Source organism: Pipistrellus kuhlii, unplaced genomic scaffold (assembly GCF_014108245.1).
Source record: "Pipistrellus kuhlii isolate mPipKuh1 unplaced genomic scaffold, mPipKuh1.p scaffold_m20_p_6, whole genome shotgun sequence".
In the NCBI taxonomy this organism is placed as follows: Eukaryota; Metazoa; Chordata; class Mammalia; order Chiroptera; family Vespertilionidae; genus Pipistrellus; species Pipistrellus kuhlii.
This window is the reverse complement of record NW_023425562.1, coordinates 61,799,598-61,826,694: the sequence shown is the minus strand read 5'-3', so window position 1 is coordinate 61,826,694 and position 27,097 is coordinate 61,799,598. Positions and strand designations below refer to the sequence as shown.

The window sequence follows — 27,097 nt, the reverse complement described above, 5'->3', positions numbered from 1 at the left end:
AAGAGGAGTCAACATGAAAGTTTGTTAAGTGATAAATCTGACAGTCATGTTATAAATTCTGTAAGTAATCAATCCTTAATAAAAACAATTCAAAATCATTCAGAAAGGAAGAAAGAGATCCCCAACAGTAATTAAATTTTTCAAAAGAATAATACATCTTCCAAACTGAAAACTATAGGAGAGAAGTATCAAGGGTTGTTTTTTTTCTTTGCATGAAACTTGAAGACAGAGTTTGGTTTGACCAGATTAATAAATTCCTCTTTACCAACTCATTCTGAAGCCAGATGTAATAGTGAGAATTCATCCCCAAATACTCATTTTGTTCTCAATATAAATATTTGTTTATTTTAGGAGTTTATTGCCTAACACTGACAAAAAATTAAGTTGAATGAAACATAAATAAGCAAAATCTAAAATACACATTTTGCCATTACAGGAATTAAAATATATTCTGAATGCCTATTATAAATGAAACTAGAGTCCCGGTGCACAAATTTGTGAACTGGTGGGGACCCTCAGGGTGGCCTGCAGTGATCGCCTCAGCTCGAGTCCCAGGCTCACAGCCCCACCTGGTACCCTGCCTTGGCCTGGCGCCCCACCCCCCTAACCTGCTCCACCATCCCACCTGCAGGGCGATTGATCAGGGCCAGGCCTCCACCCCCCACCCCACACATCTCTCTCAGCGCCTGGGAGCCAGGCAATTGCCCACACCTCTACTGCCAGTCACCTTCTGTGGGGCAATGGGCAGGGCAACTGGATGCTCACTTGAACCCTCCTTGGCCTGGCACCACCCACTCACCAACTCGACCATCCTGCTGCACTTCTACTGTTGTCAGTGCCCATTAGGGCCAGCAGTGCCTCAACTACCACCTACTGCCAGTGGCGCATCACTGTTGCCCACCATGTTTCATGCCAACCCTTGGTGGTCAGCATACATCCTAGCAAGAAGTCGAACTCCCCGTTGAATGACCGCCAGAGGGGACAATTTGCATATTAGGCTTATATTATATAGGGTAGTCCTAAAAAAATACCATTTGGAACTAATGCACAGCCCACTGTTGGAATTATGGGGAAATAAAACAGATGTTTAAGACATAGCACGAAAAGTTTTTCAGTCTAGATGTTTCCAATTTTGAGTATGAGAAGACATTATAAAAAATAAAAAAAAATCAGATTTCAGTTCAATGTTTAAAAACCTCCAAAATACAAGTTATCCAATAACACTACATTGCTAGAGTAGAATGTTTTGTCTTTAGGAGCGGACATGAAAAATATACGATAATTCTTTCCGTGAGAGGAGGCTAAGATTAACACAAATATGACAACAGCCTGGTGACATGTGGGGTGCCAGATCCAATCAGGTCCCACTAGCTCTGGGGAGCCAAGAGAAGCCCACAGGCTGTTAGCCATTCCAGGACCTGATCACCCCAAGTCTTTGTAAAATCAAATACGCAACATTTAGTCCACTTAGTATACAATCAACTTCTAAGCTCTGGTGGTTGGGTTTTATTTTTATTTTTTTGGATGCTTGATCAAGTGTTTATTTTCATTAAGCACATAATTCTTAATAGGAATCATTTCTAATACAGCCTATGAAGAATTGCCTACTTGTAAGGGTAGTACAACTATTATGCAGAGAAACTGCGTAGTCCAGAAAAATATAACGAAAAAGACTAAAAAGGATATTTCACATCTATACTGATTTAGAGTCCCTAAAGAATTATTCAGCTCCCTTCCTACCCCCAACTCTGGTTTGCCTGCTAAAACATGGTTTACGAATCATCCTTGGGGAACAGGAAAGTATAGTGCACTTGACTAAAAATAGGTAGGAGCATTCGATAATAAATCTACTTTCTTGATATGCTTGTGTCATCATTAAATGCTGATCACTAAGAGAAGTGTGATCTTTTCTGCCCCTCACAGAAAGGCCGAAAGAAAATCAGCCCCAGGCCCTGCCAGAAGGTAATGGAGTGTCTGACTTGACATGCACATGGCCAAGAAAATAACACTGATTTTAAATGCCTGGGACTTGAAGCTCACTTGTGGAGATCAACAGTGAGGTTGCTGGTTATCTTTTTCATGTGATCACTATAAAATGACTGCTTATCTCTTGAAGTAATAAATGATACATAGTCTATTTTTTTATTTTATTTACAACAGCAATTAGAAAATAGCAATTTGATTAATGGGTCAGGCAAGAACCATCTCTCATATCCACTATGATTCTGGCTCCAGCATTAAGTTATCTATAAAAATAAAAGAGTAATATGCAAATAGACCAAATGGCCAAACAGCGGAAGGACTGTCCAGAAGACCACACTATGACATCCACTGGTGCCAGGCCAGCCAAGATGGTGCAATGCGATTGGTCAGTGGCCCGGCCATCACCCCACGATCTCCCTGCAGAGGGAGGCACAGGCCACCAGCCGGTGGGGCGATCAATCAATTGGGTGGTTCCATGGTTGCCCCAAAGAGGGAGGCCCAGGCACCAACAAGTGGGGTGTGGTGGATAGGTGGGCCCTCTCTCTGAGGGGGTGATCCATCATGGGGCTCCTGGACTGTAAGAGTAAGCAGGCCGGGCTGAGGAGACCCCCCCGCCCCCCAGTGCACAGATTTTATGCACCGGACCTCTAGTAGGTTATAAATATTGCACAGATAAAGATATTTGTTTACCATTTTAGTATTTCTTCAAAGGTTTGCAAAATGGTATTTCTGAGTGACACTGGGAAATTTTATATACATCTTTCCATAGATAGTTCCCAACAAGTGGAGAGTGAATTCTGATAATGAACATGGTCATGATTTTTCATATCTGTGGGAATCTTCATAAACATATCTGCACAGATTTGAAAACAAGTCACACATTTCTCCTTGGAAAGAATTGCAGAGAACAGTAACATAAATAAAATGTAGGCAAGATAGCAAGTAGAAATCTAGTAAAAGGTGACATGCCCAAGGTTGGTGGAATGCATAAACTGGAATCTAGAAAATGCCACGGGAGCAATGCTCCATCACATGAAGGAAAATGTCTGTGATTCTGTTTTGAGAAGTATTTCACATGGGACATCAGCCTGAAAGTTCTAGAACCCAGGAACTAGAAACTCTTTACCACAGTGTGCAGAGTACTCACCAGACGGCTCTGGACCAAGGGCGAGTGATTTCTGCTCAGTCAAGCTCCCAGCGCCGTCCTCTGTGAAGCAAGCAGACACAGACCAGAGAAACATCAATGCAAGAATTTGTCGAAATCTCATGGAAAGAACAGCCCTTTGCATTTCAAAATCAGAATCTATAACTTTAAAGAATACATCAGAAAGATACATGAATAAATTAATGACATTTCTAAATAGATGACAAAAACATAGTCATTATTAAATCACAAATATAGGCTATTCCCAGCCTATAGGGTTTACATTCCCCATCTATTGTACTAAGCTGCTGATCTACAATTTACAGTCTTAACCTATCAGAATAATTAAATAGCCATAGAAGGACATGGTTATTGAAAATCTTCTAAAATTGATAGAACAATCTTTTCCTGATTAACAGTAAAATGCTCTCAGTCAGATGAATTGTAATTGTAAGAAACAGTGTGTCCTTTCAAAGAAGAGCAGTGCTGAAAAAGAAAGATTTACAATGAATTGCATCAATCAACCAGGAGTCATGTTCCATGTGTATGTACTTCTGAATTGCCTTTTATAAGTTGTTTGTGCAGACTCTGGATATGACATTGGATTTCTGGTTGATTGAAGTTTAGATTTCAAGACTTTCCAAGATGGGATACAGGGGAGTTCCAGGGCATGTCTGTGGTACATAAAAGTAAGAGGAAGCCAATTTGCATCTGGGAAGGTAGAAGCAGAAAAAAATGGCAGTTGAGACCTGGGAAGATGATGTCTATAAAACTTGAATTGGGGTTTTGTGAAAATCATTATCTACATATGGATATGTCTACAGTAAGATCCCATGTAGAATGGTACCTCCCTACCTTGCAAGAAAATGCCATTAACAAGAAAATAGTGAACCTGAATCTATGTAGAAAGATATGGGGGGAAAATCCAGGTCATAATTTTAATTTTAAAAAAACCTCAAGTAGAATATAAATATATATATTATGATCCCATTGTGGTAAGATAAACCTCACTAATAAAAAAAAACAGACAAGAACACTGTTATATGCAAAAACATATCAGATAACAAGAACTGCCTCTCAAAAACTTGCATTGCAGGAACATAAAAAAGGGTCTTTGCATCTTAACCTAACATTTAAATATTCTGGAATATTCTACTTTGAAATTGAAAAAGGAAAAAATCCAGTTAATCCCCAAATCTCTATAGAAAGGAATGTTCCATTTTACATATACAAAATTAGAGAATATAAAGCAGGATGTACACTTATGTTACTGCTTTAGTGAATATATACTAAGGTTCAGGCTCTAAGCATGGATTGCATCAGATTTATTTTAATCCATAGAAAAACTCTAAAGTATATGAAGTGTGATTTTTCCCATTTCATAGAAGTTGGGTGAGTTTTCAAGATTCACAAAGAGTTGGCATTCAAACCCAGACATACTGACCCATGATTGCCTCCATGACTTTGTCCCCTCCATGGCATTTACCATATTTTCAATATTACATTTATATTTGTAAGGATGTATTAATATAAAACTGTAAATTCCATGAATACAGGGATTATTTGTGTATCAAAAAACCATTATGTATATCCCCCAGAACCTAGTACAATGCCTAGCACATGGTAAGTGCTCAATACATCTTTTTTGAAGGGATTAATAATTAAGTGTGCCCCCCTCCCCACCTACTCCCCACTGGAGATGGGAAGTTGAACTACATAAATGTTTTATGCCTCTTGGGGCTGTGAAACAAGCTGAATTTAAAAAAAAAAAAAAAAAAAAAAAAAAAAAAAGCCCACTGATTAATGACCCTGCCAAACCATACTCCTCATTTTGAAAAACTACTTGTTGCCCAAGTCTTTTTGCAACTAGAGACTTAAACACTGGACACGTTTTCCCTTTTTTTCTCTCTAATTCTCTAGTGACTATCCCACATAAAACTGATGCATTTTTCCATAAGCCTTTCTAATTCTGTGCATGACTGAAATATGGCAACATTTGAGAAAGCCAATGTTGAAATACTCAACTACAGAGAAGTGAAGCAGTATATGTAAACAGTTTATCATGAACTATTTAGCTACTGGCATACACGAGGCAAACTACTGTAACTGATTTATTGTTGTAGTCATGTGAATCAAGGCTTCAATCTACTTTTTCATTCTTTTATTATTCTTAAGTGCTGAAGGCTATAAATAAGGTCTTTGATAAAGGAGAGAGGATAGGGGTATTTGTGTCTGTGAATCTCTGTGAGTGTTTATGTGTCTCTGTGTATAACACTCAAAAGAGGAAAGATATTTTTCAATAAAAAAAAGAAAACCGAATAAATAGATAAAATCTCCAAATCCCTGATCCCATTAGTGTTGGTATTATCAAAAGTTGTTTTTATTCAACAAGGATGTGGAGACTATTCAATCAGATAGTCTACTCAAAAAATAAATAGTGCTGGGAAAACTGGATAGCTACATGCAAAGGAATAATGGTGGACTCCTACTTTGCAGCACACACACAAAATAGATCATAAATTTAAATGTAAGAGTGAAAATGAACAAGGTCCCTTGTTAGAACAGGGGCAGATAGAACAACCCAGTCTTGACCTGGCCTACCTGCATTGTGTAGACCAGGAAATTAGGTAGCCCAGAGTGGTAATGGAGAGGAGTCTGGGGGAGAGGTTGTGGGTAGGGAGTTCATCATCCAGATACAGAAAGAAAAATTATAAAAGAAAAAAAAATGTAAGAGCTAAAACTATAAAAGTCTCAAGAGTAAATAAAAGTACAAACAGAGGGGTTGGGGCACTGGCCACCCACATAGTTGAAAATCCAAGTATGACTTAAGTTGGCCAGCCACATACCACCTTCCCTATTATAGATGGAAAATACAGTTGATCCTTGAACCAAGCACATTTAGGACCCTTTGAAACACTCAGGTTCTAAATCTGCATTGTTCAAGGGTCAACTATACATACTTGAGACCCTGGGTTAGGCAATGGTTTCATAGATATCAAAAGCACAAACAACAAAAGAAAATATAAAGTGGACTTGAGCAAATTAAAAACTTTGTGTTCCCAAGGTCACCATTAGGAAAGTGAAAACACAACCCACAAAATGGGAGAAGATGTTTTTGCAAATCCTATACATATTATCTATGTACCATTCTAAAATAGCTGTATTTTACATATAAACTGTGCCATTAATAATAAACTGTAAAATATCTCCCCATGGACCATCTGAAGGAATGTCTCCCACTACAGAAACCAATGCGATGGTAGGTAGTGAAACGACCACAAATGCTGCCCTGTCCCCTTGCAGCCTGCGATGTCCCATCAAAGGACTTAGTGTTAGACACTAAGTCCTTTGCATTTGGACTTGACCACGTGACTTGATTTGTAGTTGAGACACAGCAGAGGCAGAAAAGTCTTGTACATTGGGACCTGCCCTCTGCCTTTCTTGTAAACTTGAGACTGTCATGTGAACCAAAATAAATGGTTACTGATTTAGGCCACCACTGTTTGAAGAGGTTCATTATGATGCACCAATTCACAGACGTAAGTGTTCTCTCACATTGTGTTTGTTTGCAAAGCAATAATTTTCATGTTCAGTGGTAAATCAGAGTGAAACGACCTCTGCTTTGGTTCAGTCTTGCTCAATTATTCTTCACTTGAAAAAAGAATCTCAATGTTAAATTTATTGGGTAGGGTATTAGTGCTAATCCTTTTGTGTGTGATATATACAGGGTATGGAAAAAGTGGGTTTACAGTTGTGAGTATATGAAACACAGTTTATTCTTATATTATTATTTATCAATTACTGTATTATTTTCCAAATGAACAACAGTAAAACTACTTTTGCTCCACCCCCTGTACACTGCATGTATATTATCACTTCGATTTATGAAAAATAGCATCATTTTTCTATTGAAGTTATGTCACAATAATTTATGATTATTTACCATAGCAATGTTACCATCTTATCAGAGTTATTTACCAGATAGATCTTATTTTAAAATAAATATATTTAACTGGAAAGTATGAGTGATAAGTTCAAGTGAAAGACTGATTTGGCTAAGTTCATAAAAGTGGCTCCTGGATAACCCAAGTTTAGAACCCAATGGACTAGACAATGCTTCTTAAACTTGACCATACATACAGATCACCAAGGTAGCTGGTTGAAATGTGGATTCTGTTTGAGACAAGTCTGATGTGGGAAGAAGACTCCACTTCTCTAATTATTTCTTAGCTGATGTTGATGCTGCTGGTTCCAGAGCAGCTCGAGAAGCAAGCATGAAGAGAAAGTCAAACATCTGGCAATCAGTTAAAGCTGAGCGCAATCATGTACCAGCTGTGTGGTCTCAAGCACCTGACTTCACCACTCTGAAACCATCTTGAAAGGCAGGTGATGTTAGGACATCTCAGACTCCTGGGACAGGGTGAAATTCAATGGACATGCAAGGCATGCAGGATACTACTTCCATCAAGAAGGACTCGATTTCCACTTTGTTCTCCCTCAGAGCTAGTGACTTCCAAAGCAGTCCTTCAATGGAATTGTAGATTAACAAAAGGAAAATGGCTGGGCCACAGGGACCTTACATTAGCTCAGATGGCACCATGTCACAACATTAAAAGTCATAGGATCTCAGAATCCCATTTCACCAATGCAATCACATTTGACATTTTCACATGTGGTGTGAATATGTTTATGTCTCCTCAATGTCACTCAACAAATAGAGCGGATGCTGTGTGTTAGACACTGTTCTCAGCTCTGAGGATACAATAGTGAACAAAGCAAAATTGAATCCTCGCCAAGCCCACACCCTCCAATCCTCTCAGTTTCCCAAATTGCTCACATGTTCTCACCCCTCCAGGTTGCCCTGAACGAGAGGCTGCTGAGGGTGTATCTGGCCACTATGTGCTTACATGTCCCAATGGCCATCTTTTAAAGTTTGAGCTGGCATTAACATGTTTTAATGGGAGATTTCATATACACCTCTGCAACCCCAGTTTCTCCTGGAAATCTGGGTGATTTGGCAACACGGACCTACAGTGCTTTAGATAAGCCAGCGATAACTGAGAGGCCGATGTCCCCTCTGAGTTCTCCAGCTCCCCACAGCCCCCACCCTTTTTGGGTGCCCCATTCCCCACAGCCTCCACCCTTCCAATCACTTCCACTGAGACCATTCCCTCACCTCTGTTCTGCTCTCCCCATATTCTCCTTCCCCGCCACTGAGTTAGTGAGCACTAAGTGAACGGCATAGTAACCAACACTTATAAACATGGAAGTGGATTCTACCTTCTGATTCAAAGGATTTTTTCTTTGACCATAATGCAATAACTCTCTCCCAGGAGAGCAATTTAACAATTCCTTTGCCCTTGGTAAATCTAAAGCTGCCAATATGAGAATCTAAATCTGCCCAGAAAATTCACAGCTTCTGTACCTGCCATTCCTATGGCTAACTGGCTCTAAGATGCACAATGAGGAGCTCTTTGTAGGAGCTTCTTATGAATTATTTTATGGATTTTTTTTCCTCACTAAGTAATGGTGATTGCTTTGCAATTACACACCTGTATTCTTCTGCCTGGTGTTCTATGGCTGCACAAAAAACTGCCACAAAATCCATGGCATGAAACAATTCATGTGTGTTATCTCTGAGTACTGTAGGTCTCGGTTCAGTACCATTGCTGGGTTTTGTCCAGTGACTTACAAGGCTAAAATCAAGGTGTCTGCTAGCCCTCCTTCCTTTCTGAAGGCTCTGAAATATCCACTTCCAAGGCTATTGGCCAGTTTTACCTCCTTGTGGTCAAAGAATCAAAGGGTTAAGGACCTGTTTCCTTGCTGACTGGCCACTAAGGACCACTTCCCAGGTCCTTGATGCCACCCACACTCATTGCCACAAGCCACCACCATCCTCAAGCCAGTGATGAAGAATCTCCCTTGTATGGAATTACTCTGTCTCTCTCTTTGGTCCTGTTTAGGGGCTGAACTGATTAGAACAGCCCCACCCAAGGTAAGCTCTCATTCTTAAAGTCAGTTGGCCAACCTAACTACAGAAGTGACATCCCATCATAGTCACAGTGCTGCGGTTATACAGGATGTGTACACCAGGGGCGCAAGTCTTGCGCCATCTTGGAGTTCTGCCTAGAATACCTGTAACGGCCACTGTGCACTTGTCATCTACATGCATTTCTCTTCCCAGGCTGGAAACCAAGGCCATGTCATAAGAAAAGTTAACTGGCCAGTAGGAAGGATAAACAGAAGTTAAAACCAGATTTTATTTGTAACAATTCTCCTATCCATCACTAAAGTAGTTAATCTAACTCTAAAAATGCATGTACTCCACCGAATTCCAAATCTATATGAAATTTTTCTCTCCTTTAATTCAAACTGAACCTTGTGAACCTGGCTGTCTAGAAATCTGATATTCTAGAAGGAGGAGAGAGAGGAGATGAAAAACAAACGTGTACCTACTTCTCAGAAGGACAAATGAAATGTATTTAATGACTAGTGTCCAAATAACACAATTTTAAAGTTACATTATGTTTTCTAATGTTTAAAATTACACTGTATTTTCTAAATTCAACCCATTGAAATGCTTTCTCATTCAACCGACTTCATTATTTCGAAGTTACATAGAGGGAATACACAATCACACTAATATGTACAGGGAAAGGATAAATATAACGAAAAGCATACTTAATACATCCACAAACACATAGCATATTAAGATAGGTTTAACAGGAAAATACAATAAAACTGTTTAAGAAACCTCTCTTCAAAAACTGTTTGGTTAGGGAGCAAAACATCCTGACAGGTTTGGAAGTAAATATTTACAATAATAATAACTGCCAATTAATGAGAAATTACTATGTCCATATTAAATCTCACCAAACTCGATAGGCGGATATTTTTTTACAGATGAGGATGCTGAGGCATAGAGAGATCCCTTATCCAGAGATATAATGCAAGGAAACAAAGGAACATGGCTTTACACCTGATGATCTGGCTCCAGGAACCTTCTTCTTAACTGCATCTGCCAGTGCGTCCACCTGAGTTTCCACCCTGTGAGAGAGGAGTGCCTTCTCCACTGGTTATATAGCACAGGGTGGTAGCCGAGAGCCTGTGCATTCCACTCCAACAGATCTGGCTCTCATCCAAGGCCAAGAAGGGAGTGGGATGGTGCAGCCTGGCCACGGGTTGTATTTCTAGATATAATTTGCATAAAGATATCCTATATACCAGCAGCAGCTTTGTCCAAGGAAGCCTAACTTCTCTCAAAAAAATAATCCAGGCATTCTTCTAACCCCTGGATTAGAAGGGGAGAGAGAAACATAATTGATTCCTTCTTTCTTTTTTACACCTTTTCCATGATCCTACATTTTGAAATCGAGAGCTTATTAAATGATGGGAACAAAGCAAAAGCTAACACTAGAAGCAAAGTAGGAAAACCACATATTCCTCTTTATATTATAGAGAAGAAAGTGAGCCTTCCTCAAGGTAATAAGAAAAGATAAGTCTGTAGTTCAATAACTCTAAACCTCTTCCATCAACTCCACCTAGCCAAAATGGGGGCAGCATTGTACCGGGGTGTCATCAGCCACCAGTAGCGTAGACAGCAAGAAACCCAGGTTTAGCAATGAGAGTAATCCGTCACTGGTGGAGCTGGGGTAGGTGAGGAACACAGTATTACATCCTGACATTTGCACTACAGACCCACTTGCTTTCAGTGACTCATTGTGACAACAAGGTTGGACAAACCTATGTGTTAGGTGGTATTTACTCAGTGATTGTTCCTGGTCATTCAAGGCATGACCAAGGACTGTGACCTTGCCAGGACCCTCTGCGTGAAGAGGTGAGAGACTCCAACTACACTTTAATCAGTCCTCTTTATGTTCTTCTATTGTTCAATTTCAGCTCCAGTGTTCCAGTGGTCACATAGCAGAAATCGCAGAATTATACATTTATTTTCCCAGAAAAACCTCCCTTGAATCTGATGTGTTGATCCCTTGTTTGGGATCTTGGTTTTTATACAGTTTTGTAAAACTACATAAATTGACTTAAAATTGCCATTGCACTGCAGCCAGAGCGCTCACACTTGCTTGGGATCAGACATAAACCTCAAGGTCCTTGATTGCCCATAGTAGTCAGAGATCCCTCAGAAAACAAAAGCAGGGTCTTAGTTTCAGAAACTTGGATATATGCCAACCCAGGTAATTGTCCTCTACCTACCTAATTTCCCCAGGCAATTTTAATTGAAAATGGTATTATCCTGTACTTCAGCTCTAATCTGCTTGGTCTTAAGTGTCCCTGTGTCCTGCTTCTTGCCTCCATCCTAAGCTAGCTGAGATGGTTTCTTTTTAAAGCTTAAGCTGAAAAAAAAATGTTTCTGAATCTCTCAAGGGGGAAAATATCAGATAAATATGAACCATTTAATTAGTCTCAAATCAAGGTACTGAATAGTGTTGGCAGTGGTTGCAAGACACCCTCCTTGTTGCCTAACCTTATGAAAAGTTTCTTTTGTAGGCAGAAACACAAAAGTTTTCTTGCTGAAAAACTTACCAAAAAATGGGAGGGGGTAAGGTGGAGAGGGAAAAGGATACTGAGAGGATTTCACTCTCCTGAAATGATTTTAAAAGGTTCTGTGCCCTTGTTCATTTCCAAATAACCTGATTTAAAGTTAGCATAACAAAATGCACAATTTAACACAGGCATGCCCAAAATTCAATGAAAATGCAAGGGAAATGTGCATGTTGAATACTTCCAATGTAGCATGCAATTACAACGGAAGCCACTCATGTAACTGAGTTACATATGGGATTTAAACTTTCCAGTAGCACCAGTATAAAAGTACAAAAGAAATATAGAATATTACTAAGCAATAAAAAGGAAAAAAATGCTAACACAACAAATTGGATGGCTATTAAGAAAATTTTGATGAGTGAAAAAAGCTAATCTCAAAGGTTACATACTATATGATTCTATTTATATGACATTCTTGAAATGACCAAAAGCAGGGTCTTAGTTTCAAATTATTAATTCTCAGGAGTTAAGGAGGTGAGAGAAGGAGGGAGATGGCATGGGGGATTCTTGTGATGGAATTCTATATTTTGACTATGGTGATCATAAGAATTTATATAGGTGATTCATTGCAAAATTAATAACTGATTACTATTAAAAAGACTTCTGACCCCCTGGCAATGGGCAAGGAGACACCTGATTGGTGGTGTTGCTCTAATATCAATCAGGGGCAAGCAGATGTACAGTCCTTAGTTCATCCTAGCTTGATGTCTGTGTCGGTGGCCAGAGCTATTTCATGCCTGAGGCACATAGAAGAAGAAAAAAAACTTAAAATAAAATAAAGAACTTCTGGTATCTTCTAAGAAATAATACTTAACAAGAGTTTCAATAGCTACATATTTTTAAATATATTTTTATTGATTTCAGAGAGGAAGGGAGAAAGAGATAGAAACACCAATGATGAGAGAGAATCATTGATTGGCTGTCTGCTGCATGCCTCCCACCAAGGATCAAGCCTGAAATCTGAGCATGTGCCTGACCAGGAATCAAACCATGACATCTTGGTTCATATGTAGATACTCAAGCCCTGAGCCACCCTGGCTGGGCCCAAGAGCTATATTATATAGACTAGAATCAAGGATTACATTTTTAAACTATTTTTGAACCTTTGTAATGTTTTATGTTCTTTCTCTCACTTTCTCATTTCTCTATGGTGATTGAAAATATCTGACCACCAGGGGACAGATGCTCAATGCATAGAATCGGGCTCCCTCTGGTCTGGATTGGGCCTGTGGTGATAGGGGCAAAACCAGCTATGTGACATCCCCACGGGGGGGGGGGGGGGGGGGGTCTCGGATTGTGAGAGGGTGAAGACCAGGCCTAGAGACCCCATCAGTGCACACCTGCACTGGGCCTCTAGTTTAAAGAGGCCCATTTGGGAGCAGAATTGCTCTTCAGAACCAAGAAACTGTGAGACTCAATGTTCCTCTACAGACAGTCATGAAGGAGAAAGAAACAAGTGATAAGTGTGTGATAGCAGCTTTGAAAAAATACATAAAAATGAGGCCAAATCTCTTGGCACTCTGAAAAGTAAAGCAGGAGCAGACCTGGTTCTCAGACCAGGTCTAACAAGAAGCCCCGGGCTTACTCTCAAGAGACCAGGGCAATTTCCATCCCCATAGGAAGTGGGAATAGATGAAAAAACTATTCCCAAATGGAGCCTTAGGGAGTATAAAGAGAGTGGGTTTTGGAATGAGAGAGACCTATCTCTGAGAATAGTCAATTAACCTCTCTCAGACCTAGTTTCCTTGTTTGCAAAGCAGCAAAATTATCTCCCTCACTCTTTGTTGTGAGGTTAAATGGGATAATACATGGAAAGTGCCTATCACATTCCCACAATCTGGAGTGGGTGTTCAATTACAGTCCTCGCCCACTCCTTTATTTCTGCTCTCAAATAATCATGCATGCAGAGAAAATGATCCGTGCAAATTAAACTAAGAATAGTAACATCAGAAACACAAGAGCTATTGCTCTCTCGAAATGCCAGAGAGACAAACATTCCATCTTAATCTGTTGTGATTCACTTCTAATCTGCTGATAGGAAACTGGTTTCATGATCAGTCTTGGTATATGTCACACTTGAGAAAGCTGTAGAAAGACAGGTACACCTAAGGCAAAGGACCCAAAATAGACTAGAAAAACGAAAACAAGTGGTTTCACTAGAAAACCATGACTGTTTTTTTTAAAAAAGAACCATTACATATTTGCATTCTTAGAAAATATCTTCCAGTCAGCAAGTGAGGATAGAAAAAGGAGTATGGTATAGTGTACATGAACCAATCAAATGTCTGAAGTGTTCTTGGTATGAATTATGTAACTTTGATAGTGGTATTTATATTTGTCTTTTTTTTTTTTTTTTTTTTTTTTTTTTTACCACAGCCAACTGGTCAATCATGTATTCTATGAGAAATCACATAATAAATTGGCATACGGGAGCCCAATACAGTGGGATACAGCAATAACTTGGTTTTTATTGATGGAACTAAACTCTGCAAACTCTTCAAGGCCCAGAAGCCAGGGCCTAAGACAGGACAGGTAACATATTAAATAGAAGGGCTCCAGAAGCACAGTCTAGTCTAGAGTAATTTGTATGGACAACAGCCTGCTCTAATGCTGTTTACTATTCATTGCTATTGGGTGTGTACTTTTTTTTTTTTTAATTTAACTTTATTGTTAAAAGTATGTTCCCCTTTTCCCTGCATTGATCCCTTTTAGCCCCACTCACCCTCACCCCAGACCTTCAGGACACTATTGTCTGTGTCCATGGGTCATGCACATATGCATACAAGTTCTTTAGTTAATCTCTTGCCACTCATGCTCCCACCCCCACTTCTCCTCTGAGATCTGACAGTTTATTCCATGCTCTGTGTCTCTGGATCTATTTTGTTCATCTGTTTATTTTGTTCTTTAGGATCCACAAATGAGTGAGATCATGTGATACCTGTCTTTCTCAGAGCGGCTTATTTCACTTAGGTCCCTCCATGCTGCCTCAAAGGGAAAGAGATCCTATAGAAACTAAAGCAGACAATTTACATCTTTAACAAGGGGGACAAGTTCTCAGTCTTTGTTAGCAAATACCACCACTGTGCTGGGCTAATCATCTGGGAGGGTCCTTCTGAGGCAATGACACAGCTGGGAGAATATGGGAAGGTTTTTTGTCTTTGCTACTTCTGACATCACTGTCAAAGTCCATCATGCTATGAGCACTACCTAAAGTATGACAAAGTCTACTAGGAAAACACGGCAACATAAGTAAAATGAAAGGAGGAACTAAGACTCAGATGTGCTTACCCACCTAGGACATTCAGGTTCGTCAATGACTGGATTCAGAGACACAGCTGGTTTTAATAATCGGAAAGGAATCAGTCAATCACAATAACTAATTAATGTGAGAAAATTCATTCCCTGTTTTTATTATTTTTATTCACATATAGTTAAATTCACTCTTTCTTTGTGTACAGTTCTATAAGGTTTGACAAATGCATAGTCATGTAATGACTACACAATTAAGATACAAAACAGTCCCATTACCATCCTTTCCATGCTGCTCCTTTGTAGTTAGCCCTTCCTTCCAATCCCACACATCTCCTGATTCCTTTTCTGTTCCTATAATACTGTCCTAACTGTGTGAAGTCATATATCATGTAGTTTTTTTTAATCTGATTCTGGCTTGTTTCACTTAGCATAGTACAATACATTCTGTGACCTATCTATATTGATGTATTTATCAATAACTCATCTCTTTTAACTACTGAGTTGTATTTCATTGTATAGATGTACCATAGCATAAGTTTTCATTTCCTAGGAGTGGGATTGCTGAGTTATATGTTAAGTGTATCTTTAATATTACATCCAAAGTGGCTGCAGCATTTGGCATTCCCAAGAGCAATAAATGAGAATTCCAGTTGCTCTGCATCTTCCCATTGGAACAATCAGTAATTTTCTTATTTTTATTTTAGCCAATCTAATGGAAAAATGGTGGTATCTTATTGTGATTTTAAAATTATGAATCTTCAAGATCTATCAGATTTCAGAGTAATACATATTTATACCTTTAAGTTAGTAAAATATTATTTTCCTTTTAGAGATATTCCAATAAATCCAGAGAGTTAAGTAAGTTCATAGTTAGACATGCAGGAGATCTTCTGATTCTAGAAGCAATGTTCCTTCTATAAGCTTGCATGTATGTATCTAATACCTATAAATCATAATATATCAGTAATAACAATAATAATAGATTCCAACTTAGCGATAGGAAATCACTCTCTAATACATTATTTTCATTAATGTAAAAATAAATTATTAATAATTCAAACATATATATAGTTGTCTATATACTACATATTCACACACATATTTCATTATAAAATGCAATTTATCAAGCATATTAATAGCTTAATTTGATCACAAAAGGAGTATCTAATATTTTAGAAAAATTATACCAGCAATATGACATATTCACTGTTTCTATTTTTTTTTAAAGAAAACCTTAAGATATGATTTAGAATTTTTAGCATCTCTACTTTTTACTATTTTGTTGTAATATTTATCTATCTTCCAATGCAAAATTAATTTTATGCATTCCTTCTCTAGTGCATAGGTGGAACAGGAAATTAAATGTCTTCTGTGAAAAATAGCTGTTTTTCTCCTTCAATAAACATTTATGCAATTTTAGCAAGCTGGAGAAAGGTGGTTTTTATTTTAGATAGAGGCCTCAGGAGGGGTCTCTTTAATTAAGTAACATAGGAACAAAGACCTGAGGGAAGTGAGGGTGTAAGCCTTGTGAAGATTTGGAAGAAGAGGATTAGAGGGATAGCAGGTGCAAAGGCCCTGAGAGGGGCCTTTGCTTTACCAGGTTGGAGAGATCAATGTGGCTGGATCTCAGCAGAGTGAGCAAGGGGACACTAGGAGATAAACTCAGAAAAAAGAGAGCCAGATCATGTCAAGACACTGACTGAATCTAATTCTCAGTTATACGGGAAGCGATTAAAACATTTTAAGTAGTAGTTACATAGTCTGAACTATGTTTATAAAAAAAATACTTTGCTACTCGGTGAACCAACTGTAGCAGGTCAAGAGAGAAGCAGAGACACCAATTAACAGGCTACTACAAGAGTAAAGATGAGTGATGATGGTGGCTTGATTTTAAAAAAAAATTATTGATTTCAGAGAGGAAGGGAGAGGGAGAGAGAGAATCACTGATCAGCTGCCTTCTGCATGCCCTACACCAGGAATCGAACCTGATTCATAGGCCAATGCTCAACCACTGAGCCATGCTGGCCAGGCAGATAGATAGTGGCTTGATTAATTGGTAAACAACTGACATGGGGGGATAGTGATAGGATTCGGTACATATTCTGAACACAGAGGCAATAGGATAGGCTGATGGGCTCCATGTGGAATGTAAGAAAAAGGAATGATGTCAAATTTAAAAACTAGCATCATAAAGGTTAAAGAAACAAAATCAGTTAGTCTGAAAAACAATGCATAGTTTCATTCCAACAAGGATCTTTAGGAAACTGAACCACCTTAACTATAATTGCACTTTCTGCAAGCTGGCATCCAATTTTTGAGATTCAAGTGAAGCTAGGAAAGTGAGGCTGCCATTTCCAATAACTAACTTTTGGAACACTTGCTGCCATCAGCCACTGAGGGCATGTCATTGAGAATTCTGAATAAAAATTAAAATCAGAATGCCATTCTTTCTCTTCTACCCTTCATGGTTTTTCGGTAATATATTCCATCTCAGCTATTGTAACTGTTGGGACAGGAATGATCCAGATGAACGGACTGACAACAGATAAACAATATGACTGAAATGTAAATAGATGAAGATTAATGCAGTAGAGAGCATAAACCAGGATGCAAGAAGAGATAAAACTCAAAATAGTAAATCATAATTTCAGGTTTCATATATGCTATCAATGCTATCAATCGTCTGAAACAATAAAATCTGAACAACCTGGAGCTTAGGAGATATATATATATATATTTTTTTTCATTTCTCTTAAAAGTTAAGAATACTGTCAAGATGAAAACCACTTGTTATGGAGATTACCTAAAGATTCAAGACTGAGAGCAATAATTTTAAAGAAATTCAAGACAGTTTTGAAGGACTAGAGAGATGAAAATTGTAAATGGCACTGCAGAATTTCCCCCTACGTTTCAGTGTTCTACCATCGAAGACCCAAGGGTGAGAGAAGCAGTCAGTGTCAGGCTAACTTGTTCCTCAGGGCTCCACAAGTGATGGGGACACGGAAAAAGCCAGTTTGGAGTCAAATACTTAGCATATTGTCTTTTAGGTTTTTTTCTCATTACTTTACATGTCTCCACACCTTACTAGTATTTAATAAATTGATATTGAAAAAAAGGGAGGGGGAGAGAAAGGTGGAGGGAAGGAAAAAAGAAAAGGAAAAAGAAGCATTCCACCATTGTTACCCCAGGAAAATCTTAGGATGGGAATTTATACATTGGGCAGAGGAGGAAGGAAATCACATTTGTATTTTTGCGATCAAGGCAGGCCCAATGTATTTCCCTAGTTATAATTCTGGGGGATTGTAAAGGTGACTTGGTGTTACAATCTTAAAACCTATAAAATTAAAAGAAACAAAGAAAAAGAGAGTAGAAACTATTTTGGAATTTCTTAAGAAATTTAAAGTATTGCAATATTTAGGCCCTAGACAGTTTGGTTCAGTAGATAGAGCATCAGCCTGCAGACTGAAGTGTCCTGGGTTCAATTCCGGTCAAGGGCACATGTCTGGGTTGCGGGCTGGATTCCCAGTGGCCGTGTGCAGGAGGCAGCTGAGCAATGAGTCTCGCTCATCATTTATGTCTCTATCTCTCTCTCCCTCCCCATTCTTCTCTGGTATCAATAAAAATACATTTTTTAAAAATAAAATAAAATAAAATAAAATAAAATAAAATAAAATAAAATACTGCAATATTTAGTAATACTTTTCATAGAGTCCAACAGGTAACATAAGTCTCTGCCCCACCCTACACCACATGAGTATAGATAAATCGTGCCTGAGCCCCTTTGAAATCTTATGTTCTCCTGTGATATGATACATGATGTCCCTCTCAGAGAATTTACCAAAGGTTGAATGAGGATTAATAAAGCCTTGTACTACATCTGTAGATGGCCTTTAAGAAAGAGGAATACAATGTTAAATCAAAATTCAGGAACACAGTGATATGTTGGTGAAAGAATTCATAGACCGTCCTTCAATTCCAATTTATCGACACACCATCCCCTGTATTTGCCATGATTTGAGTGCAGTGTTAATCATTCCCATCTCTGGAGCTGAGATAATCTAAGGACAAATGAGTCACCAAAATTATCCCATTAATATGACCACTCAGCCACATCACAGTATTCATCCTAAGTTGAAAACCATAACTCTATTTAATAGCACAAAGCCCTCCATTTATTTGCATCTTACGAGCAATCATTCACGAGACTGAAGCAGCTGGCTTAATCATCTTTCCCTTATTGAATTTACCATTCTCTCTCACATTAGTTCTGCTGTGAAAATAGGATCACAGTTCCCTTTCAATAACTCCCTGACAACTTAGAACCAGAAAGAATAAATTTACTTTGCTGACTCCCAGTATTCAAGGGAGAAAGAGAACCAGCAAACATGACACCATTTAATTGTTGCAAACCTACCTTCTCTTTCTTCCATTGTGACAGCAACGTGTTGACCAGAAGCGCACTCTGTGTTTCTCCCTTTGTTTCAATATTCTTCTACTGTGTTTGTTTCAAGAGGAGAAGAATGTGTTTTAGAGACAAATACCCCTGCCTTTTAGATAACAGTTGCCAAATGTTGACCTAGAACAGTGGTCAGCAAACTTATTAGTCAACAGAGCCAAATATCAACAGTACAACGATTGAAATTTCTTTTGAGAGCTAGATTTTTTAAACTTAAACTTCTTCTAAAGACACTTCTTCAAAATACCAGGCAATGGTATTTTGTGGAAGAGCCACACTCCAGGGGCCAAAGAGCCGCATGTGGCTTGTGAGCCATGGTTTGTAGACCACTGACCTAGAACAACATTAAGAAAAATTTTAATATAAACGGTGTAAAATTTTTTAGGCTACCCCTGGAGAGACTTGACATGTTTTCCATGAGAACAGTTAACTTGCAAGATCAGGCCCCTTTTGCTAAGAAAGGACAACAGAACCCTAAGCTAATACAAGTCTGTTTAGTTTCTGTTTTGAGACAGGGAAATTTAATGATTTAAGCCTTCTCCAGGAAATTCCTATAAGGATCCCAGTGCAGTCTAAACCACCGCTCTCCTATAGAAGTAAACTGTGAGACATTGTGTAATTAAAAAAAAATTTTAGTTGCCACATTGGAAAGGTCTAATTGATTTTAATAATATGTATTCTTTAACCCGATAATCTAAAATATTATCATTGTAAATACTAAGCCTTCAAATTCCAGTGTATATTTTATAGTTTATAGCCACAGGTGGTGAGTGGCTCTCATACTGGACAACACAGGTCCTAGGGCAGGTCCTAGAGAGAAACTGAGAAACTGATTAGGATCGCCAATGAGTTGTCGGTGGGCAATAGCAAACTCTGGTCAAGTTTATGGGAAGAAAAATAATTCCTTGGCCTGAAAGCACCTAGGAATTCTGAAAGTTTTTATAATCACCAGAACTTAACTCTCCTCTAATCATCACTGGTAGGTATTAATATTTCACCCATTTCCTCTATGTGCCAAAAGCTCTGGAAATAAACATTCTGTCACATTTGTGGGGGGGACAGGGGGAGGGATGTTCTTTTATAGTTGTCTTACTATTCTGAGCATCTTGCTTTCTTCATATCTTGTATTCTCTACAACCTACATTCTTTGTTTCTATACCCAAATGATGAAATTCAAGTTCAAATTCAATTCAGAACTCCAGCTCTCACCTTGATATCTAATCATGACAATTACTCCAGATTAACTTTCTAAAATAACTCCTCCACTTGCTGAAAACCTATTTACCGAACATTCTGCTAGATATTTCATGAACATCATCTCCAACTCACCAAACATAGACATTATTACCCTCAGGACAGTAAACTGATGATTGAATATGTTTATAACTATGAAGGTCATAGGAGGAGCTCTGTGGAGTCCTCATCTCTATGACTTTTTACAACCTTTCTTTGCCTTTGTTTAATAATAACTGCCAAAGTCCTTTTTTTATTAAAGTGCCCACACCAATGGGAGCAGCTTTGCATAGGTTGAATTCTGAACACCAGGTCCTACTTCATTCCTCTGGGAACAGAAAGCAGCCACAAATAAGAACCATCTGTCACTATTGAGCTTGAAGAATCAAAACAAACTTTTCTCCACCTAAAGTCCAAGATAAAGAAATTCACTGAGTACAACCCGCATTACATAATCCCCCCACGTAGGTATCCACTTCCATGCCCAATGGTTGTTTTCATTGCTAATTAGAGGTCAACCCTAGTAATAAGGCCTTCCTCTTCCATTCTCGGGGCACTGTGGTCCCCAAAGTCATTAGTGCAAACTTGTTTCAGTTGCTTTTGTTTCTGTCGGCACACAGATTTCTCTGTAGGGAGCAGGAGCTATTCCAAGCTTCTGTTCCCTTTCCATGGACTGTTGCTAAGGAGGAGAGAGTCCTGCCACTGTAATTACTACCTGAAATTATTCTGTAATTTCTACCGGGCTTTTCTTTAACATAAAGGGTCCCTTACTACTCCTAACTATAGCCTTTGTTTTGCACACCTCAGAGCAAGACTCAGCAGCTTCCATTTGAAGTCATAAACATCTGGTGCCCTCTACAACTGTAAATTTGGTTACTTGAGCGACCTCCAAGCTTCAAGATAACTAGATCCAGGAAGAGAAGCAGCACAGATATTCTCAAACCAGAGTGAAAAAACAATGGACTTCCTCCTCCACTATAGCTCTCCATTTCATCCAATTCTGGGAAGATAGCCTGTCTGCAGTCTAGTCAATAAGAAAAAGGTTTTCCAAATCACAAAAATGTTCAGGCTAACCTACCTCTACAATCTCCTTTTCCAAAAGCATTCAACCTCTCCCCCAGGTATAGCTTTGCTCTTAGGGGTGTCGAACTCAATCAGAGAAGGGGCCAAAATCTAAAATCCAGCCTAAATCGCGGGCCGAATGGTTTACTGAACAGTCATAAACTGTCATTGTGATGGAAACGCAGCGGAGTGGGAGTGCAGTGATGACAGCGCGGTGCGGGCCACATTGCAAGGCCTGGCTGGACGGATTTGGCCCGCGGGCCTTGTGTTTGACACATGTGCTCTAGAGTCAAGCAAGATACATCCTAAAGCAAGCTAAGATCTGGCTCCTCAAAGGATGGCCATGAACCAGCAGCCTCAGCACCAGCTGGAAGCTTGCTGGAAATATAGCATCTGCATTTTCACACGATCCCAGGTAACTGCTATCCACATGTTAGTATGAGGAGACTGGTTCACAGACTGAATTGAACCTGACTTATTACATCATAAACAAACACTTAGTTAATACAAATTAAAATTGTTCATGTAATTTCAATTATGCTGGGAATTGTTGAGGTCTGTTTTTAAACCTGTTTTTCTAACCTGAAACTGGACTGAAAATAAAATGGTTTCCAGAGAGGGGAAAAAATTTTCTTATTTTATTTTTAAAATATATTTTTATTGATTTCAGAGAGAAAGAGAGAGATAGAAACATTAATGATGAGAGAGAATTACTGATCCGTTGCCTCCTGCATGCCCCACACTGGGGACCGAGCCTGCCACCCGGGTATGTGCCCTGACCAGGAATCAAACTGTGAACTCCTGATTCATAGGTCAATGCTCAACCACAGAGACAAACCGGCAGAGAAAAATACCAATTTCTTAATGTGGTACTAGAATCCACCATATCTTTACTTACTGAAGTGCAAGTTTATACTCTAAGACCTGGAATGTGTACAGAGAAAATACTAACTACTAAAAGCTATTAATAGTTGCAAATGAGCTTGAGGACAATGAATTAAATAACTGCCTAGCAGGCAAGCAAACGTGTTCTCATAATTAATAAGCCCCATGAATTTTCCTTTTATAATCACTGCAAACTCTATTAGAATGACTTATGAGAGATACAGTTTTATCATATAACTACATCAATTTGAAATGAAGTAAGGAAATGAGAAAAATCTGGATCTTAAAGCAAAATGAAACTGTTTTAAAGAAAAATTTAGTCAATATTTCCAGAGTTCACTCTTCAATAGTTTTCTAGTGGAGGGAGATTTATAAAATGTTTATAAAATGCCTCTGAATTGATTAGACAAAAAAAGTCATTTTGGAGTCACTTTATTATGAACATCACTTTTCATCTTGTTGTTTTAATGAATAAGTGAGAATCTTTTGTTCTAATGTAAAAAAAATATTATTTTACTGCACAATCCTACTGAAGGCAGTTATTTCTTTTACTTATCATCATTCAATTGTTTAAAAACCTAAAGAAATACCATTAACAATGAACATACATAAAAAGAATAATATATAATTTCCACTTATGTTTAAAAAAAGGCAATTTATGCTTAAGGACACTATTTTCCATACTTTAAAGAAGACATGATTTTGCTTTTGAAAATTTGAATATTCTGATTATGAAAGGTCTATGAATGAGGAACCCAGAATATAGATGAAGAGATAACAGTATTCAAACCCAGCTGGTGTGCTTGAGTATCAACCCATGAACCAGGAGATCACAGTAGATCCCGGTCAGAGCACATGCCAGGATTGGGAACTCGATCCCCAGTGTGAGGCTTACAGGAGGCAGCTGATCAATGATTCTTATCATTTGTGTTTCTATCCCTCTCTCCCTCTCGTTTCCTCTCTCTGAAATCAATCAATCAATCAATCAATAAGTAAATAATAGATAAAAGAAGACATATTAAAAAGAGAATATCAATAGTATCAGCAATCAAATGACCAAACACTATCTTAAAGTTAAAGTTGCAAGGTTTACAGGAAGCAAACAAAATCCCCAAGGTCACAGTATATTTTCATCTTTTGTCTATTAGATCAGTGGTTCTCAACCTTTTTAATGCTGAACCCTTTAATAACAGTTCCTCATGTTGTGTTGAACCCCAACCATAAAATTATTTTCGTTGCTATTTCATAACTGCAATTTTGCTACTGTTATGAATCATAATGTAAATATCTGTGTTTTACAATGATCTTAGGCTCTACAGCGGAGGTTCTCAACCTGTGAGTCATGACCCACAGATTGAGAACCACTAGCAGGGTCACCTAAGACCATGGGAAAACACAGATATTTACATTTATATTTTGCTACTATTATGAATCGTAATGTTACATTTATATTTTGCTACTGTTATGAATCGTAATGTTACATTTATATTTTGCTACTGTTATGAATTGATGGTCTTAGGTGACCCTGCTAGGGGTTCTCAACCTGTGAGTTGCTGTAGATTCTAAGACCATTGTAAAACACAGATATTTACATTACGATTCATAACAGTAGCAAAATTGCAGTTATGAAGTAGCAACGAAAATAATTTTATTTATAAAATTTTACAATAATTAGATATTTTATATGACTTTAGAACTCTATTTTTCTTGATGGATGCCTCTCCTTCTTGAAAGAAGAAGAAGAAAAAATAAAAGATTTGGACAAAGCCAAAATCCCAAACATATTCTGGTTCTATTTCCTCTGATATCCCAGTGAGCTTCCTGTTGAAAACCATCGTCTCATTTTTCAGTAGCTGCCCTTTTATCATTTTGGACAAACAATGGCATGGAAGCTTCTTCTTGTTGTGTCTGCTGTAAGCAAGTCAAGCAGTCCCTGGGAGAGGAAACAGAATGATGATCCCCACAGTCCTTCAGATCCACCCAGCTGGCTCGGTGAACCACAGCAAAACGGGTGGCCAGAATGTGAAGCCCACAAGACAGGGACCATGCTTGTAGAATCCCCCTCAAGTCTTCTCAGTCTGGAACTTCCAGGACCTCCCCTGGCAACATCTCATGTAACTGCTCCACAGCGGCCCATGTGCTCCTTTGTAGCCTAAGCTCTTCCTCCTTCTCAACCCAAGTGCTCAAAGGAGGGCAAGAGTGTTGGAACAGAAAAGCCATGGACAGTGCCTTTGTCTGGTGATGCCTACAAAGAAGTTCCTCCTACATCAGAAGTTCATTACTCGCAGCCTCCACAGTCCGTAATGCAATGAGCTAACTGAGCAAACCTTCCCCAAGAAGAGAGTAAGAAATTTGGTTGTATGAATCTTTTTGCTACAAATTTAAAAAGCAAGCAAATGAACAAATAAAAAATCCTCAGGTGCAATACACGGAGCGTAACAGTGGGAAAAGCAGCTACACTGTAAATGCCACAGTGACACTGGGAATGCCCATTAGGCCCTGCCACTTGAAGACTGTGTATGGAGCAAGGCAAGTGAGAAGAGCCAGTGCAGCAGAGAAACACTCAAAAGGCTGTCGTGCCAGAAAAAAAGGACACAGCAGACCCAGGTGCAAAACTGAGGTGATGGGGAGAGTTAAGGCCAAATGACACTGTGAAGAGAGAAGGGGAGAAAGCCACTGTCATGAACAGGAGTTGAGAGGTAGGGCCCCTCAGAACCAAGAAACATCCAGAGCTGTGGACTCAGGCAGAAACTTGGAGCCAAGCCTGGATGAGGCTGCTGGGCTGGGTGCACGTGCACACAATTGTCCTAATAGAGCAACAGTCAGCTAGTCCTCCTTTCAAGAAACTCCAGAATTCCAATCAGTCAGCATCATCCTCCTGCTTCCATTCTCTGCCTCTGATAGTCTGTTCTCCACTCAGAAGGCAGGACTATTTGGATTTTGAATTCCAGTCCGTGGGCATCATTTCCCTGCTTCTATTCTCTCCCTCCAATGGTCTGTTCTCCACCCAGGAGGCAGGGTCATTCTGTTTAAAACATAAATCTGATTATGTCACTCGTTTGCACAGCTTTCTGAACTCTGAATTCCAATTGGTCAGCATCATCTCCCTGCTTCTATTCTCTGCCTCCCATAGTCTCTTCTCCACCTAGAAAACATGACTATTCTTTTTAAAACATAAATCTGATCATGCCACTCCTCTACTCAGAATTCTCCAATAGATTCCTGATACACTCTGAATGCAACCCAAAGTCCTTAACCCAGGCCCAGGATACTCTACTTATCTCATTTCCTTGATTTTTAGCATCCAATCCAGCCTTTGTGCTTTTCCACAAACCCCCTTCACAGGCTTCTTTTCTAAGGTTCTTGCACTTGCTGTCCTTGCTGCCTTGGTTACCTAGGTAACACTCTTATTCATTCAGGTTTCTACACAAATGTCACTTCAGAAAGATCTCCTCTACCAACCTGTCTAAATTGGCAGCTTCAACCTCTGTCCATCTTCCTCCCTTCAGCTTCACCCATTTCATACTCACGGTTTCTCCTGCAAGTGCTTGTGATTCTCTACCTAAGAGCCTCACTAGCCCAGGAACTGTGCTCGTCCTTGCACAGAAGGGCAGACCAGCAATGGCCTAGAGACAGCATTCAACCAAAGCCAGATGGGAGTTGATAGATAATAACCAATCTCTGCATCCTTCTTCGGGACACTATTAATGCCTGTTCTACACTGTCTTCCAGAGGTCCCCAGTGGACTTGGTCCCTGGTTGCCTACAGTGGTAACCTCCTTTATAACACACCTTTAAAAAATATATATATATTTTATTGATTTTTTTTACAGAGAGGAAGAGAGAGGCATAGAGAGTCAGAAACATCAATGAGAGAGAAACATCAATCAGCTGCCTCCTGCACACTCCCTACTGGGGAGGTGCCTGCAACCAATGTACATTGACCAGAATCGAATCTGGGACCTTTCAGTCCGCAGGCCAATGCTCTATCCACTGAGCCAAACCAGTTTCAGCCATAACACACCTTTTATTAACTTCCTTTATTTCTTTGTCTCACTACCCAACTCTCCTGCCAGTATTTCCTGGGATTGACTCCCCAATAAACTTTCTTTATGGGATCTTCTTTGGAGGGACTTCAAATTAAGATACTATCCACCCCTCTTCCTAACACAGTGCCCAGAACATAATAGCTACTCAATACATACTTGTTGAATGAATGAGTGAACTGCTATAGTTAGCCTTCACCTTGGCAATGCTGCAGATCAAAAAGTATTTGTGTGCATCTGTTTAACAAATAGCCCTTGTTTCAGCTAGAACACAAACTCTGAAAATGGCCTGAAATCTATACAAATTTTTTTTGAGCAACAGTGTTACTTAGGAGAACTATAATATTTTTCTTTTGAGATTCAAGAATGGATCCTTATCTAGAAATACAGTGTGTCTCAAAAATATGTAAACACATTTTTAATAATTTTAATTCCAATGGGTTAAATCTGAAAAGAAAGAAATATCAATTGA

The 27,097-nt window shown here is 38.9% G+C and overlaps 1 protein-coding gene and 1 pseudogene across 7 annotated transcripts in view; one reads left to right on the top strand and one right to left on the bottom strand.

Moving 5' to 3' along the window:
* Positions 1–27,097, bottom strand: part of PLCB4 (phospholipase C beta 4) — a 365,947-nt gene that overhangs the window by 226,214 nt on the left and 112,636 nt on the right. For all 7 annotated transcript variants that reach the window (XM_036417991.2, XM_045574871.1, XM_045574870.1 and 4 more), the window contains one exon: positions 3,131–3,190. The gene's annotated coding sequence lies outside the window, so the exon portion shown is untranslated. The remainder of the gene's footprint in view (positions 1–3,130; positions 3,191–27,097) is intronic.
* LOC118708566 lies at positions 12,299–12,442 on the top strand (annotated as a pseudogene).